Source organism: Mobula hypostoma, chromosome 14 (assembly GCF_963921235.1).
Source record: "Mobula hypostoma chromosome 14, sMobHyp1.1, whole genome shotgun sequence".
NCBI classification, from domain to species: domain Eukaryota; kingdom Metazoa; phylum Chordata; class Chondrichthyes; order Myliobatiformes; family Myliobatidae; genus Mobula; species Mobula hypostoma.
This window is the reverse complement of record NC_086110.1, coordinates 58,321,573-58,338,317: the sequence shown is the minus strand read 5'-3', so window position 1 is coordinate 58,338,317 and position 16,745 is coordinate 58,321,573. Positions and strand designations below refer to the sequence as shown.

The window sequence follows — 16,745 nt, the reverse complement described above, 5'->3', positions numbered from 1 at the left end:
GCACTATTTGTTTTATATTTAGTTATTCCTTTTAGCCTCAGTGTTGGCTTTGTTTTTCAATTGAGAGTTTTAGTTAACAGTCCTGTTTGGCCTAGCGTTTATTGTTTTCTTTTCTTTCTAAATCTGTTTGCATCAAAGTCTGTGAACTATCAACCCACTTCGGTGTCTTGCTCCATATCCAAATGTAATGACAATAGCATTTCGTATCCAGCTACTTTTGTGCCGGATGATGTAAATTTTCCAGTGATTGGAGACCCTCCGTACTTTGACAATGGAAGTTCTTTGATTTAATTGTCATCAATGTCAACATCATTATTATATGTCACGTTGTATGACATGGGCAATCATGTTCTATCCATGACCATGATAATAGCTCTTGGCAATTTTTTTTCTACAGAAGTGGTTTGCCATTGCCTTCTTCTGGACAGTGTCTTTACAAGACAGATGATCCCAACCATTATCAGTACTCTTCAGAGGTTGTCAGTCTGGTGTCAGTGGTCGCATAACCAGGACTTGTGATATTCACCAGCTGTTCATGTGACCATCCACCCCTGCTGCCATGGCTTCATGTGACCTTGATTGGGGCAGGGGGATGCTAAGCAGGTGCTACACCTTGCCCAAGGGTGACCTGCAGGCTAGTGGAGGGAAACAATGCCTCACACCTCCTTTGGTAAAGGTGATTCTCCACCCCAACACCCAGATATGTATGGGAAAATAGGTAAAATGTAGTGGCTTGTGTGAATACCACCAAGTGCAGTTTTTAAAGAAATAATTAGATAAATTAGGTTGAAAGCTCTATTTGAAAGTTTGCTTTTGGAAAGTGAATTTACAGTGATTGAGAAACACTGCACTCTTCTACAACCACTCCACATTCCTTCTCCTGGGACTTCAACAGGATTTCCTTTGGTCAGGCCTGCAGCCCTGATTTCTTTGGGTCTTGGAGGTGTGATAGACACCACTATCTCCTCCAAATTGCTCCAGAGGAGGCCTGAGAATTAATTATGGATCAAGTTCAGGCTGCAGGTTTCTGGCAAACGTTGGCACCCATACATCCTAAAACAGTGATCGCTGAGTTCCTACACAGATTTCTAATCCCACCAGGGGTTGGGTGAAGGAGCGGGGCATGCACAGATACAGACACCCCCTTTCAATGATCCTTCACAAGCATTAAGCATTTAAACGATGCAGATGTGCACACGCGTGTTTGCGTGTGAGTGCGTATTTTAGAACACCTTTGTAGAAGTGCTGAACCTTAAATCATTTGCAGGGTCCCTGCCCCCACACCTGGGGAGTGTGCTCAAACATTCCTCTCATACCTGTGGAAGGGGTGTGCCCAGCAATCTTTTATTTATAACCAGCAGTCTTCCTCTATTACAACTCTTCATATTTGTCATGACTTAATTTATTACTATGGCCATTGTTCATTTGAACTTTCCTGTCTTGTTCCTTCAAAGTACAAAATAGTGTGCTATCCAGGATATCCTTCCTCCCTTCTGCACTGCACAATTGCCTGTCTTTTGCTCATTCTTTCCTAATGCTTCATACCATGAACTTCCTATCCCTCCAGATTCCTTCCACCCACAGTGTGCAGTATTTAAAGAACTTGGGCATGATGCCATTCAGCCTTAGCTTTTAACTTTACTTGATCATCCCTCTTGAGATTCGGTGGTGCATTACTTAATGGATCTTGGCCTTTCTTCTCATTTCAGCGATGTTTCTCAGATTTCTGCACTGCAGTATGCTCCAAGGATTGGATGTGAGGATTAATTCACTACAGTCTGTAGTTAGTGGGTTGATACATGGGGAAGTTCCATTGTAACAAATAAACTGCTGGTTCAAGGGTGTCCTTTGGTGGAGGAAATCTGCAATTGTTCTCAAAGTCCAAAACAAATTTATTCTCAAACTCTATATGTGTCACCATATACTACCCTGAGATTCATTTTCATGCAGGCATTCACAGTAGAAATGCAATCGAGTCCATGAAAATCTGCACACAAAGACTGGCAATACACACAAAGTGCTGGATCTCGGTAGGTCAGGCAGCATCTATGGATGTTAATAGCCTGTCAACATTTTGGCCGAGACCCTTCATCGGAACTGCAGACGGACAAACAATGTTCAAAAGAGGACAAACTGCAAATACCAAAAAAAAAACAAATAATAATAATAATAATAATAATAATAATTAAATAATTCTGAAACATCCTGTAGAGTCCTTGAAATTGATGGTGAGGACGTGGATGTGTGAGGACCTACATGTACCTGGGGGTTCACCTGGATGACAGATTTGAGTGGAGCACCAACACAGAGGCTGTGAACAAGAAGGGCCAGAGTCACCTTTACTTCCTGAGAAGACTGAGGTCCTTTGGAGTATGCAGGCATCTCCTTCACATGTTCTACCAGTCTGTTGTCACCAGTACAATCTTCTATGTGGTGGTGTGCTGGGGCAATGGTATCCACATGGGTAATGCCAACAGTCTCAATAAACTGATTAGAAAGGCTGGCTCTATTATTGGAGTCAAATTGGGCACACTGGAGGCTATGGTAGAACAAAGGGCCCGATGGAAAATGGGTGAAAATTTTTCTCACCCTCTGCATGCTAATTTGGCTGAACAGAGGAGCACTTTAGTAAAAGACTAAGACAACTGTGCTGCTCCAAAGAGCACTATATGAGGTCATTCTTACCCTTGGCCATTAGGCTCTATAATGAATCAACTTATAGCCAGGGAAATGATTCTGGGTATGATTCAGTCCTGACGCGGGGTTCCGGCCCGAAACGTTGACTGATCGTTTCTGCGGATGCTGCCCGACCTGCTGAGTTCCTCCAGCGTGTTGTGAGTGTTGACAGGGAAGTGATAACCCCTCCTGTTAGACTATTTGAGGTAAATTATTTTTATTCTTTCTTACTTCTCTTCTAATCTGTGTATATCTGTGCACTTATAATGCTACTGTGACACTGTAATTTCCTTTGGAATCAATAAAGTATCTACCTATAGTGCGGATTCAGTTCAATGTTGAGGTGGTTGAGATGAGCAAAGTTATCCATGCTGGTTCAGGAGCAAGGCTTGGATGGTGGGAGTGCTTTATAGTCATAGTCATAGTCATACTTTATTGATCCCGGGGGAAATTGGTTTTCGTTACAGTTGCACCATAAATAATTAAATAGTAATAAAACCATAAATAATTAAATAGTAATATGTAAATTATGCCAGGAATTAAGTCCAGGACCAGCCAATTGGCTCAGGGTGTCTGACCCTCCAAGGGAGGAGTTGTAAAGTAGGATTGATTTTGCTTTCTTGTGGCAGAACTCTTTGTAGTTGTGCTCAATATCATGTCTGGTCTATGTCTGACTGGAGACCCAACATTAAATGCCCTCTGAAATGGCCTGGAAAGACATTCTGTTCAATGGATAACAAGGGCTAGACAGCAAAATGATGACCACATTGGCAACATTCACATTCTGTGAAACAAAAGGTTTTAGTATGAAAAAAGTGTGGGCTTTCTTCCCTCTCATGTAAGTGTAGTAGATTCTTTAAATGACTGTGAGTTAATCCTGGTTTTCTGAGAGATATTTATCCTTCCGTCATGATTTTAAAACAAAACAATTTGTTCGATATCACGTTACTGTTTACACATTGATTACCATCCGTTCTACAGTACCGTGCATAAGTCATGGCCATCTTAGCCTAAGACTGTGCAGTACTGTATTTGCCAATGTGGAGCGGAGATTGAATTCATAAATCTGGCAGGGGCAAAGAATACTGGGAATAGCGAGGGTGGAGTGGTACAGGTGGCAGAGAAGGAGTGCCAAGAGTAGGGGGTGGTGCAGACGCACATGCACCTAGCCCTGCAACACCAGGCAATGGTATTTGATTCCAAACAATTGGTCTCTCTGGTGCTTCCCACTCCCTCCCCTCTCCCTTCCCTTTTTCCCAACAATGATTCCCCTCTCCCTGTCCCCTTCCCACTTTCAGTCCACAATTGAGACTCATATCAGAATCAGGCTTATCATCACTCACGTATATCATGAAAGTTGTTTTGTTTTCTGGCAACAGTACAGTGCATTACATAAAATTACTACAATACTGTGCAAAAGTATTATACACCCTAGCTATATATAGCTATACAGTATATAAGGGGTGTATGGGGTGTCAGGGAGGGGTAGCACCTCTGGTGGGGGAACATGTCGCGTCCTTTTCAGGGCAGTTAGTCCACCTTTGGTCCCCACCTGGCACTCAGCTCTCACCTGTGGCTCCCTGTAGCTGTTTGCATGCGACAGCGGCCACACCCCGGGCAATGGCTTCGACAAGCCGGCTAAACCAGGTGAGGGTAGCCGACGGGTCTCAAACCCTCGGTGAGATAGGGAGATGTCTATCCCAGCATGTGAAGACAGACTCCGGCGGATTGAGCGGACGAGACCAATGGAAGGTCCAATAGTCAAGAAGGCGGTCTCTGCAAGCATTGTGGAACGTGTAGAGTAGGACAAGACACAGAAGATGTCCTGGTCATCCACTGTGCCTAGTCCCATCTCCAGTCATCTTGACTCTTGTCTTGCCACTGGATCCAGATGGGAATTGGGAAGAGAGAGTGAGGCTGACGCTACGCAACTCTCCCTCACTTAAATCCAAGTCACGCGCTAGTCTCGACACCATCATCATCGTAATGGTGCCAAGGTCTTCATCGACGATGACGATGAATGAACAACAATACAGTATACATATATGCCTAAGACTTTTGCACAATGTTGTACATTACAATAGTCACCACACATCCAGAATACTTCATTTGCCTTACAACTTTGGGATAATATGAAGCCTCTAAAGCATTTTAGAAAGCCAAGTCTTTATTTCTGTTTCAGTTAGTGAAACAGATGATACATTCTCAGCTCCCATTCTTCACAATCCTCTTAGTTTTATTTTTCATTCTCTTTAATATGAAATCTAAAATCTGATTTCGATTCATAAACATGTGCAACTAGACAATATGAGACATTGACCCAGTGAATAGCCAGAGATATTTTTTTTTCCGGGGAGAAAATGGTTTATACAACGGGACATATTTCTGAGGTGATTGGAGGAAAGCGTTGGGGAGGGGATGATATCAAAAGTAAGTTCTTTACACAGTGTGGGTGCACAGAATGCCCTGCTAAAGGTGGTGGCAGAGGCAGACACACAGGGGAGATTTTAAAATCTCTTAGATAGTCACATGGGTGATAGAAAAATGGAGGGCTTTGTAGGAGGAAAGGATTAGATTGATCCTAGAGTACGTTAAAAGGTTTGCACAACATCATAGGCTCAAGGGTCTGTAATATGCTGTTATGTTCTTAAACTAAAAATAATCCATTGGATTGAACCCTTGTGATCTGGTCCAATCACATGGAATTCATGCCCAGGGTCTGCCCACACCTCCACTTACCTGGCCAGGTATGGAAGCCTTACCCACTTGATTCTCCAGATCTTTGTCTCTTCTGCTTAGCTGCAGAATAGACAGAGATATTTTGAAAAGTGCCCTTCTCCAATCCTCCAAGACAGCCTCGCCAACCTTTCTCAGCTGGTAAACCAGGGCTGGAGTAGAGCTGTGCCTGTGTTGAAACTTAGCATTGATTTTAATGTTTTATTTTCATCCACCTGAGATCTAAGGTTAGTTCAAAAAATCTTTTGGATCAAAATGAAGAAAGAAATAGAGATAAAAATTGTTCAAAATAACTAAAAAAACTGATTTAGAGATCACTTAAAATATTAATGTGAAGGGAAAAAAAATTGAAAAATAGCTTACTTTTTCTTTTGCTCCGCAATCCCTCATGAAATCAAGGGAAAATTGGATCCTATGAAAGAGCCTTGTGGCAATTTCCCAATGTTCAACATTACATGAGAAATTCCAAAACTTATAGACTTGGCTGTCTGAATCTCTCAATAAGTCCTGACCTTCTGTGTTTAACAGTTCACGCGCGGAAGTCCGGAACTTCAGTTTAAATGGCTGAATGTTGGTGGTTCTGTTTGGAACTGCCTGCCACAGTCAGTAGTTTAGCCCTATATATGTACTTAAAGTAGTTTGAACAAAGCATCCCTCTGAAAGTACAGGTGGTAAATTAGTGAAATATTCAAACTGCATTTTAGCTAATATCATTTGCAGAGGAAGTCTCATGCAATTAAAATTTATGCAAACAAACACACACACACGCACACACATACACAAAATGCAGCAAAATAATCCTCTATATGTCAACCCATGGACGACAGACTAAACACAGACTGACTGAAATCTTCCTGTTTTATATTATTTATTGCAATGACTGGTCTAAAACAAGATGTGAAGCAAAGAGATAATTATAAATAATGTTAATTTTTCAATTTTTAAAAAAATCCTTCAGTAACATCCAGCACCTTATGCACATTAAAATGATTTTAATACCATCACTGATTTTCTGACCGTTCAGTTGGAAAGTGGCTTCAGTCTCTAAGAGGGTGGTTTTCCTGTTTTAATAAATGCAATTGGAAATTGAGTGTTTCTTCGTTGGTCAAGGCTTAAATTTCCCTAGAATTTATAATGATCATAGATTATACTGGGAACTTCCTTGGTTTCTTTTGACTGGGTTTAATACACTCTCAGTTACAGGAGCTGATGAAGACCCCCATTCCACTTCCATAACCAACCCCCCCCCCCATTACAACCCTGGGGAAATTATTGTCCATCCATAAGTTCTCATATAAAGTTTAGATACAAATAACTGGAGATGTAAATCAAGCTCCTATTAAAAAATGCTTTGTATACAGTATTCTCCATTTATGATTCTTCAACAGCTGAGCTTTTATATCCCGTGTTTGAAACATGCAACAATATTGCCATCTCCTGGTACACATGGAAGCTGCCTGGAGATAACAGGTCCCTTTCCCAACAATATACTTGTTGGGAATGTGTAACATCAGATTGTTTGAAAAGCACACATCTATATACTTAACAGATCAAGCCTACACTGCACACTCTGAAAAAGATAAAAATTCTATAAGGGCACTCTGGAAAGTGAATGTGAAATTTGCCTAAAATTACCAATGTGCCTTGGGGTATTTTTAACTTTATTTAAGTACAATTCATGTTATGTACAAGAGGGAAAATCCCAGAGAAAATGATTTCAGCAGCAGTTATACAGCACAGTCCAAGATTTGCTACCTGTTTGCTTGTGTTGGCTGTAAATTAAAATTAAATGGCAGGTTAAGAGCCAAAGAAAACAAACAGAAATAGAGCTTCTGGTGTAGTGCTGAAGGCAGAAAAATATATGTTTTAATTAGAAAGGAAAGAATCACTACCTTAGAAAAAAGACTCCTGGGTCGAAATTTTGGCTAGGTTCATGCTAACGTAAACTTTGCAGCAAGTGCTAAGTTTTATCGATTGAATATTTCCTAGTTGGCAACGCCAGGGTTAATCCTTGCCAGAGGTTGAGGTCAAATGTAGGGGGTTTAGGAAAAGTCTGTCTGGTAACTAGCTAAGCCGTCAGCATATGCATTTGAAAGTTGCATGTAATATGATATATGTAATGTATCCCATTGTTTCATGACCTGAAAAAAGCCTGTAAACTTTAGCCGAACTTTAAAAACAATGAAAAAAATTAATATTTCCTATTCTGGTTCAACACCACTCTTGAGACATAATACTGGAAAATTGCTTCGCTACTGTATGTTTTTAACTGATGATACTTCATCTTATTTAAATGTTAAATATACCAAGACATCCAAGGGGAAACACAAAAAAGGTAGAACAAAAGCTTGGCAGAAAGTACAAAGGCTGATACAGGGAGCCAAGGACTGACCTTCCAGCGGATGAAACATAACATTACTGTAAAATCGTGATTGCTGAAATGGCTCCCACCCAAGGGCAAGGCAGATGACCTGGGCCAACAATGGAATTCTGTAAATCAGCTTCCAGATTAGGTCGTCGCTGCTGGGAGTAGTTCAGTAGGTCCTTTGGGCTTACAAGGATTACAATGGCAAGAATGGATGCTTTAAAGAATTGTTAGGCATATAGCTATGAAAACCTTCTTACTTGAGGAAAGGAAGGCACGTGCAATGTCAGCTCATTTTGAGAGGACTAGAATATAAAAGCAAGGATATAAAGCTGAGGCTTTATAAGGCATTGGTCAGACTGCATCTGGAGTATTATGAGCAGTTTTGGGCTCCATGTTTAAGAAAAGATGAGCTGACATTGGAGAAGGTCCAAAGGAGGTTTGTGAGATTGATCCTGGGAACAAAAGGGTTAATGAGTGTTTGCTGTCTCTAGGCCTGTACTTCAGAACAATGATGGAGGGATCTCATTGAAACCAAATATTGAAAGAGCTTGATAGAGAAGATATGGAGAGGATATTTCCAACAGTGGGAGAGTCTAGGACCAGAGAGTACTGCCTCAGAATAGAAGAATGACCCATTCGAACAGAGATGAGGAGGAATTTCTTTAGCCAAAGAGAGGTGAATCTATGGAATTCATTGCCACAGATGGCTGTGGAGACCAAGTCATTGGGTATATTTAAAACAGAGATTGATAGGTTTTTGATTAGTAAAGGTGTCAAATGTTGAAAGTTCTAAGTAAATCTTTATTTCCTGAGGAGACTGAGGTCCTTTAACATCTGCCGGATGATGCTGAGGATGTTCTACGAGTCTGTGGTGGCCAGTGCGATCATGTTTGCTGTTGTGTGCTGGGGCAGCAGACTGAGGGTAGCAGACACCAACAGAATCAACAAACTCATTCGTAAGGCCAGTGATGTCGTGGGGATGGAACTGGACTCTCTGATGGTGGTGTCTGAAAAGAGGATGCTGTCCAAGTTGCATGCCATCTTGGACAATGTCTCCCATCCACTACATAATGGACTGGTTGGGCACAGGAGTACATTCGGCCAGAAACTCACTCCACCAAGATGCAACACAGAGCGTCATAGGAGGTCATTCCTGCCTGTGGCCATCAAACTTTACAACTCCTCCCTTGGAGGGTCAGACAGCTTGAGCCAATAGGCTGGTCTTGAACTTATTTCCTGGCATAATTTACATATTACTATTTAACTATTTATGGTTTTATTACTATTTAATAATTTATGGTGCACTGTAACGAAAACCAATTTCTTCCGGGATCAATAAAGTATGACTATGACTATGAAATTAATGATCAAAGTACATACTGTATATGTCAACATATAGTACCCTAAGATTCATTTTCTTGTGGGCATTCCGAGTAAATATAAAGAAACATAAAAGAATCAATGAAAACCCGCACCCAACAAAGAGGAACAAACAACCAATGTGTAAAACTGTTCAAAAAAAAAAGAGGAAAAAACAAAATAATAATAATATATAAACAAGCAATAAATATCAAGAACATGAGATGAAGAGTCCTTGGTAGTAATTCCATAGGTGGTGGTACCAGCCCAGTGTTGGGGTGAGTGATGTGGAGTGAAGCTATTCCCTCTGGTTCAAGAGGTAATGGTTAAGGGGAAATAACTGCTCCTGAACTTAGTGTAGGACCTGGTATCTTCTTCCCGATGCTAGCAGTGAGAAGAGAGCATGACGTGGATGGTGGGTGTCCTTGATAATGGATGCTGCTTTCCTGCAACAGCATTCCTTGTTGATGTGAAGAATGGTGAGAAGTTAGAGGGAAAGTAAATCAGCCATGATCAAATAGTAGAGCGAATTCAATAGGCCAACTGGCCTAGTTCTTCTCCTATGTCTTATGACCTTATAGTCTAAGATACTCTTGTGATAAAGGGAATGCAACAAAGATTCACATTGACTCTTGGGCCACGGTGTTTTCCTCTGTCTTGAAGATTCTGAAGATCTTGAGTTTTGAAAAGGAAGAGGTTGAAGCCTTTAGAACACTTACTGACCTTGACAGGGTCCATCCCCTTACTGAGGTATCAGGAAATACGTCATACCGTATCAAAATAAGGCATCAGACAGATGGAAAAAGTAGAGAGAAAAATTCATCACAAAAATGGCATTGAATCTTTAGAATTCTCTGCCCAAAACAGTCTGTGGGTGTTCAGCTACTGACTGCATAGAAGAGAGATTAAGGGAATCAAGACTAACATTGAAAAATCGCACTGAGGTATAAGTTCAGCTTTGGCTTTACTGGGTGCCGAGCAGGCATAAGGAGTGGAATGTTCTTAAGTTGTAATAAGGAGAATAACCTAATTGACTAATTGAAAATATAAACAAGCTGAAGTAAATACTTTGGCAGTCAGGCAATAAGGATTTGTACTGAGAATTGAAGCATATTTTTCAATGTAGAATGTAACACAAGCTACACTTATGAGCCTCAAAATAAATGGTCTCTCCCATGAGCTAATTAGCTACTAATGAAGTGGAACTAAAATGAATGCATACAGCCTCACGGTCCTCTTTGGAACACAGTCAACTTAGCTGTAGATTAATTTCCAACCTCAGGAAAGAAACATATCCTCAAAAAAGAGATTGATGATGAGGTGAAAGAAATTGTCCACAGTGAATGTGCTTCTTTGTGAAACATCCAAAACAAGCGCCAAGATGGGACACTATTGGACAGGCATCCAATTTGAGAAATGTTTGGAAGACAAGTCACAGTTTATGAAGAGATTCAAAACAGTAGCGATCTTTAGAAATGAACTTCCAAGATTCAGGAAAGGTTCTGGACGACTGGAAAATCTGAAATGTCACTCCACTCTTTAAGAAGGGAGGGAGGCAAAAGACAGGAAATTATAGCCAATTAGCCTGACTTCTGTGGTTGGCAAGACATTAGAGTCCATTATTAAGGATGAGGCTTTGGAGTACTTGGAGGCACTTGATAAAATAGACTGAAGTCAGCATGGTTTCCTTCAGGGGATATCTGCCCTGACAAATTTGTTGGAATTCCTTAGGAAATAACAAGCAGGACAGATAAAAGGGAGTCAGTGGATGTTGTTTACAAGGACTTTCAGAAGGCCTGTGACAAGGTGCTACACATGAGGGTGCTAAACAAGATAAGAGCCCATAGTATTACCAGAAAGATGCTGCAATGGACAGAATATTGGCTGGCTGGTGACTAATGGCCTTCCACAAGAGTCGGTGTGAGGTACGCTTCTTTTCATGTTATATGTTAATGACCTGGATGTGGAATTAATGGTTTTGTGGCCAGGTTTGTGGATAATGCAAAGATAGTTTGAGGAATTGGTAATCTTGAGGAAGTAGGGAGTCAACAGAAGGATTTAGAGAGATTGGGAGAATGGCAAAGAAGGGTCAGCTCGCAGCCACGCTGAGTCTTCATCATCCTCTCCGACCTTCCCCTCTCCTTTGTCCTCAGTAAGGGCCTCATCTTTGCCCTCCTGCACCCACACCTTAGTGAGTTCTATGCCTGCCATGATGCTGAGCTCTTCTTCCGCCACCTCCATCTCCAAGCCTATTTCTTAGGCAGGGACTTTCCACCCCGCACCAATGAACCCTTCTCCCATCTTCAACCCTCCTCCTCTTCCTGGACACCCCGCCCTGTTCTTCTGCCTGCTCTGGACCTTTTCACTGTCAACTGCCAATAGGACATCAACCGTCTAGACTTCAACACTCCTCTCTCCAATTCCAACCTGACTCATTCTGAACGCTCTGCTCTCCACTCTTTCTGCACCAATCCTAACCTCACCATTAAACCCGCAGATAAGGAAGGTGCTATAGTAGTCTGGTGAAGCAACCTTTACTTTGCTGAGGCCCAGCACCAACTCTCAGACACCTCCTCTTACTTACCCTTCGAACAGGACCCCACTAAGAAACACCAGGCCATTGTCTCCCACACCATCCCCAACCTTATTGACTCTGAGAATCTCCCATCCACCGCCACCAACCTGATAGTTCCCGCACCCTGCATTTCCTTTTTCTACCTCTTACCCAAGATCTACAAACCCGTTTATCCAGATAGACTTATTATTTCATCTTGTTCCTGCCCCACTGAGGTCATATCTGTATACCTCAATTCTGTTTTATCCTCCCTCGTTCAGTCCCTTCCTACCTATATCTGTGACACCTCACATGCTCTGGATCTTTTCAATGATTTCATGTTCCTTGGCCCCATCATCTTATTTTTACTATGGATGTCCAGTCCCTACGCACCTCCATCCCCCACCCAGAAGGCCTCAAAGGGCTCCGTTTCTTTCTGGATACCAGACCCAATCAGTTCCACTCTACCACCAGTCTCCTCCACCTAGTGGAACTTGTCCTCACTCTAAATAATTTCTCCTTTGGCTCCTACCACTTCCTTCAATCAAAAGGTGGAGCCATGGGCACTAGCATTGGGCCCCAGCTATGCCTGCTTGTTTGTTGGCTATATGGAACAGTCTATGTTCCAAGCCTACACTGGTGACCATCCCGCACTTTTCCTCTGTTACATCGACAACTGTACTGGGGCTGTTTCCCACACCCAACCTCAACTCAAATTTCATCCACCTCCAACTTCCACCTAGCCCTCAAATTTACCTGGTCCATTTTCAACACCTCCCTCCCCTTTCTCAATCTTTCTGCCTCTATCTCTGGATACAGCTTATCTATTTATGACACAATGGTGGGGCATTGGGAGCAAGGGTGGACCCAAATGCAAGACACATCTTGTGAGGTTAATTAAATTTAGTTTATTGTTTGATACCAGGAGAGCAAAGCAGAAGCAGGAATAGCGAACTGGACAAGGTCTCAGGACTACGACTAGGCTGGGACTAGGGGTCTGGGCTAGGACTCGGAATTGAATCCCAGAACTAGCGGCGACATGAAGAGGCTACCGTATGGACTCTGAGCCAGAGACTGGGCAAGGACCCAGTACCTGGGTCGTGCCCCGGGCTCGGACCCCAGAACCAGGTATGGACATGACTTGGGCTAGGGAGAGGAGGAACATGGAAAAACAGAGCCTCGGTCTCGGGAGAGCAGGTACATGGAACCATGGGCACATACACAGAACACAGAGTTGGGACCCCTCCTTGGATATGGGACATAGGGCCAGGACTCACACACAGAACAGAGAGCCGGGACCACTCTTTGGTTACAGGGCATAGGGCCGGGACTCATGACCCCCCGTTGGGCAACGGCAAGACGGCAAGAGTTACCCCACGGAGGCTAGGACAAGACAAGACAAAACATGACCCCCGCGGGGCAATGGCAAGATGGCCTGACTTACCCCACGGAGGCGAGAACAAGACAAGACAAGACATGACCCCCCACGGGGGAACGGCAAGATGGCAAGACTTACCCCACGGAGGTGAGGACAAGACAAGACAAGACATGATCCCCCGTGGGGGACGGCAAGACAGCCTGACTTACCCCATGGAGGCGAGGACCAGACAAGACCAACACGAAAGAACACCAGACAGTACCTATCTAGCTCCAGCGATAGAACTAGACCGAAGTGCAGGCGAGGGCTGCAGACCAGGGCTAGAGGTGAGAGGGGCAGAGAAGGGATTCAGACAGAGGGGTAGAACAGGAATCACAGACCGCCAGGGCCAGAACTTGAACTCGGAACTTGGAAGCCACCAGGGCCAGGACTCGACTCAGAACTTGGATGCCGCCAGGGACAGGACTCGACTCGGAACTAGGATGCCGCCAGGGCCGGGACTCAACTCGGAACTTGGATGCCGCCAGGACTGGGACTTGACTCAGTATGTGGATGCCGCCAGGGACAGGACTTGACTTGGTACTTGAATGCCCCCAGAGCCAGGACTTGACTTGGAGCCTCCGGGTAGTGGCGAGCTCTCGACTCGGCCCGGGAACAGTAGACAGCAGTTCTTGATTCCCTCTGGCGGGTTAACTGACGGCCCCACCTCAGTGAGGAAACTTTGCAGGCTCGCTTTGGCGAGGTAACTTGACAGGGTTGCTCTGGTGAGGAAAGGGGAATTACTGGCACTCGCTTCAGGTGGAGACTAGGCTTGCTCCAGCCAGATGACATTGGCACGCCGTACCTTTAGTGACTTTGCAGACGCTCCCGCACCGAACAGTTGAAAGCCGGAGACTATAAACTACTGGTTCAGCCAAGAGTAAATTGCCTCTTATCACCAAGGCCAAGGGACACGGGAAGACAGTGAACCAGAGGGAAACAGGGAGTCAACGGTCCAGATCGTAACATAAACATAGTAAATTTAAAGAGACCCCGATCCGGACCATGACATTTATGGCTATTACAAACCCACAGACTCTCACAGCTACCTGGACTAAATCTCCTTCCACCCTGTTACTTGTAAAAGTGCCATCCCCTTCTCTCCATTCCTCCGTCTCTGCCACATCTACTCTCAGGATGAGGCTTTTCATTCCAGAACAAAGGAGATGTCCTCCTTTAAAGAAAGGGGCTTCCCTTCCTTCACCATCAACGCTACCCCCAACTGCATCTCTTCCATTTCATTCACGTCTGCTCTCATCCCATCCTCCTGCCACCCTACTAGGAATAGAATTCCTCTTGTCTTCACCTACCACCCCACCAACCTCTGTGTCCAATACATAATTCCCTGCAATTTCCACCATCTCCAGCAGGATCCCCACTAAGCACATCTATCCCTCCCCCCCCCCCCCACCCCCAGTTTCTACTTTCCACAGGGATCGCTCCCTACATGAATCTCTTGTCCATTCATCCCTCACACTAATCTCCCTCCTGGCACTTACCCTTGCAAGCGGAACAAGTGCTATATCTGCCCCTACATATCCTTCCTCACAACCATTCAGGGTCCCAAACAGTCCTTCCCTGTGAGGTGACACTTCACCTGTGAGTCTGTTGGGGTCACATACTGTGTCCAGTGCTCCCGGTGTGGCCTCCTGTATATCAGTGAGACCCGACGTAGATTGGGAGACCACTTCACTGAGCACCTACACTCCGTACACCAGAAAAGGCAGAATTTCCCAATGGCCACCCATTTTAATTCAACTTCCGATTCCCATTCCAATATGTTTATCCATGGCCTCCTCTACTGTCATGATGAGGCCACAGAACACATCTGGGTAGCACCAACCTGATGGCATGAACATCGTTTTCTTGAACTTCTGGTAATGCTCCCCCCCCCCCCCATCTCCTTCACCATTCTCCATCCCCTTTTCCCTCTCTCACCTTATCTCCTTGCCTGCCCATCACCTCCTTCTGGTGCTCCTTCCCCCCTTTTCTTTCTTCCATGCCTTCTGTCCTCTCCTATCAGGCTCCCCCTTCTCCAGCCCTGTATCTCTTTCACCGATCAACTTCCCAGCTCTTTACATCACCCCTCCCCCTTCAGGTTTCACTTATCACCTTGAGTTTCTCTCTCCCCTCCACCACCTTTTAAATCTACTCCTCAGCATTTTTTGTCCAGTCCTGCTGAACGGTTTCAGCCTGAAATGTCAACTGAACTCTTTTCCGTAGATGCTGCCTGGCCTACTGAGTTCCTCCAGCATTTTGTGTGTGTTGTTAGATGGAATACAGTGTAAGGAAGTGTTTGGTCATGCAAACCAATAAAGGAACCAATAAACCAATAAAGGAATAAAGATGTAGACTAGTTTCTAAATAAGGAGCAAATTCAAAAATTGAGTATTGTGTTCAGTTTTGGTCACCAAATTACAGGAAGGATATAAATAAAGTTGAAAGAGTGCAGAGAAGGTTTACAAGGATGTTGCCAGGACTTGAGAAACTCAGTTACAGAGAAAGGTTGAATAGGTTAGGACTTTATTCCCTGGAGCGTAGAAGAATGAGGGGAGATTTGATAGAGATATATAAAATTATGATGGGTATAGATAGAGTGAATGCAAGCAGACTTTTTCCACTGAGGCAAGGGGAGAAAAAAACCAGAGGACATGGGTTAAGGGTGAGGGGAGGAAAGTTTAAAGGGAACATTAGGGGGGGCTTCTTCACACAGAAAGTGGTGGGAGTATGGAATGAGCTGCCAGATGAGGTGGTAAATGCGGGTTCTTTATTAACATTTAAGAATAAATTGGACAGATACATGGATGGGAGGTGTATGGAGGAATATGGTCCGTGTGCAGGTCAGTGGGACTAGGCAGAAAATGATTCAGCACAGCCAAGAAGGGCCAAAAGGCCTGTTTCTGTGCTGTGGTTTCTATGGTTTCTATGGAGTAGCAAAGATACTTGGGGGCCCTGTGCAGGATTCCCTAAAGTTTAACTTGGAAGTTGAGGCTGTGGTAAGGAAGGCAAATGCATTTTCAAGATTCATTCTGAGAGGACTAGAATATAAAAGCAAAGATATAATGCTGAAAGTTTATAAGGGATTGGTGAGACCACATTTTGAGTGTTGTGAGCAGTTCTGGAAACCTTTCTATGAAAGGAAATGCTGGCACTGGAAAGGGTGCAAAGGAATTTTATGAAAATGATCTTCGGTTAACACATTAGGAGCAGTTTATTATTGATAGCTTGGGGCCTGCACTCACTTTGGCAGCAGATATACTAAAACTGGAACAATACAGAAAGGATTAGAAAGGCCTCTGTGAAAGGATGACATGCAAATTCATGAAGCCATCCATATTTTGGAGCAGTGCAGTAGCAGACTGGCTGGCATAACACTATTACGGGACCATCTCTATTCATGCCACCATTTGTGCAGGGTTAAATGTTCTTCCTTTGAATACATGGGTTTCCTCTGTGTGCTGTGGTTTCCTCTGACATCCCAAAGATGTAAGCTGTGAGCAGGTTATGTTGGTGCCAGAATCATGGCGACACTTGCAGCCCCCAGCACATATTCGGACTGTGTTGGTAGTTGGCACAAATAACACAATTCACTGTATGTTTCGATGTACAGGTGACAAATACAGCTAATCGTTACT

The 16,745-nt window shown here is 43.7% G+C and overlaps 1 non-coding gene across 1 annotated transcript; it reads left to right on the top strand.

Annotated features, from left to right (window-relative positions):
- Positions 1 to 16,342: 16,342 nt before the first annotated feature.
- On the top strand, positions 16,343 to 16,451 carry LOC134356612 (U6 spliceosomal RNA). Its single transcript, XR_010020397.1, has one exon. It is a non-coding gene; the product is annotated as a U6 spliceosomal RNA (small nuclear RNA).
- The last annotated feature ends 294 nt before the right edge of the window (positions 16,452 to 16,745 follow it).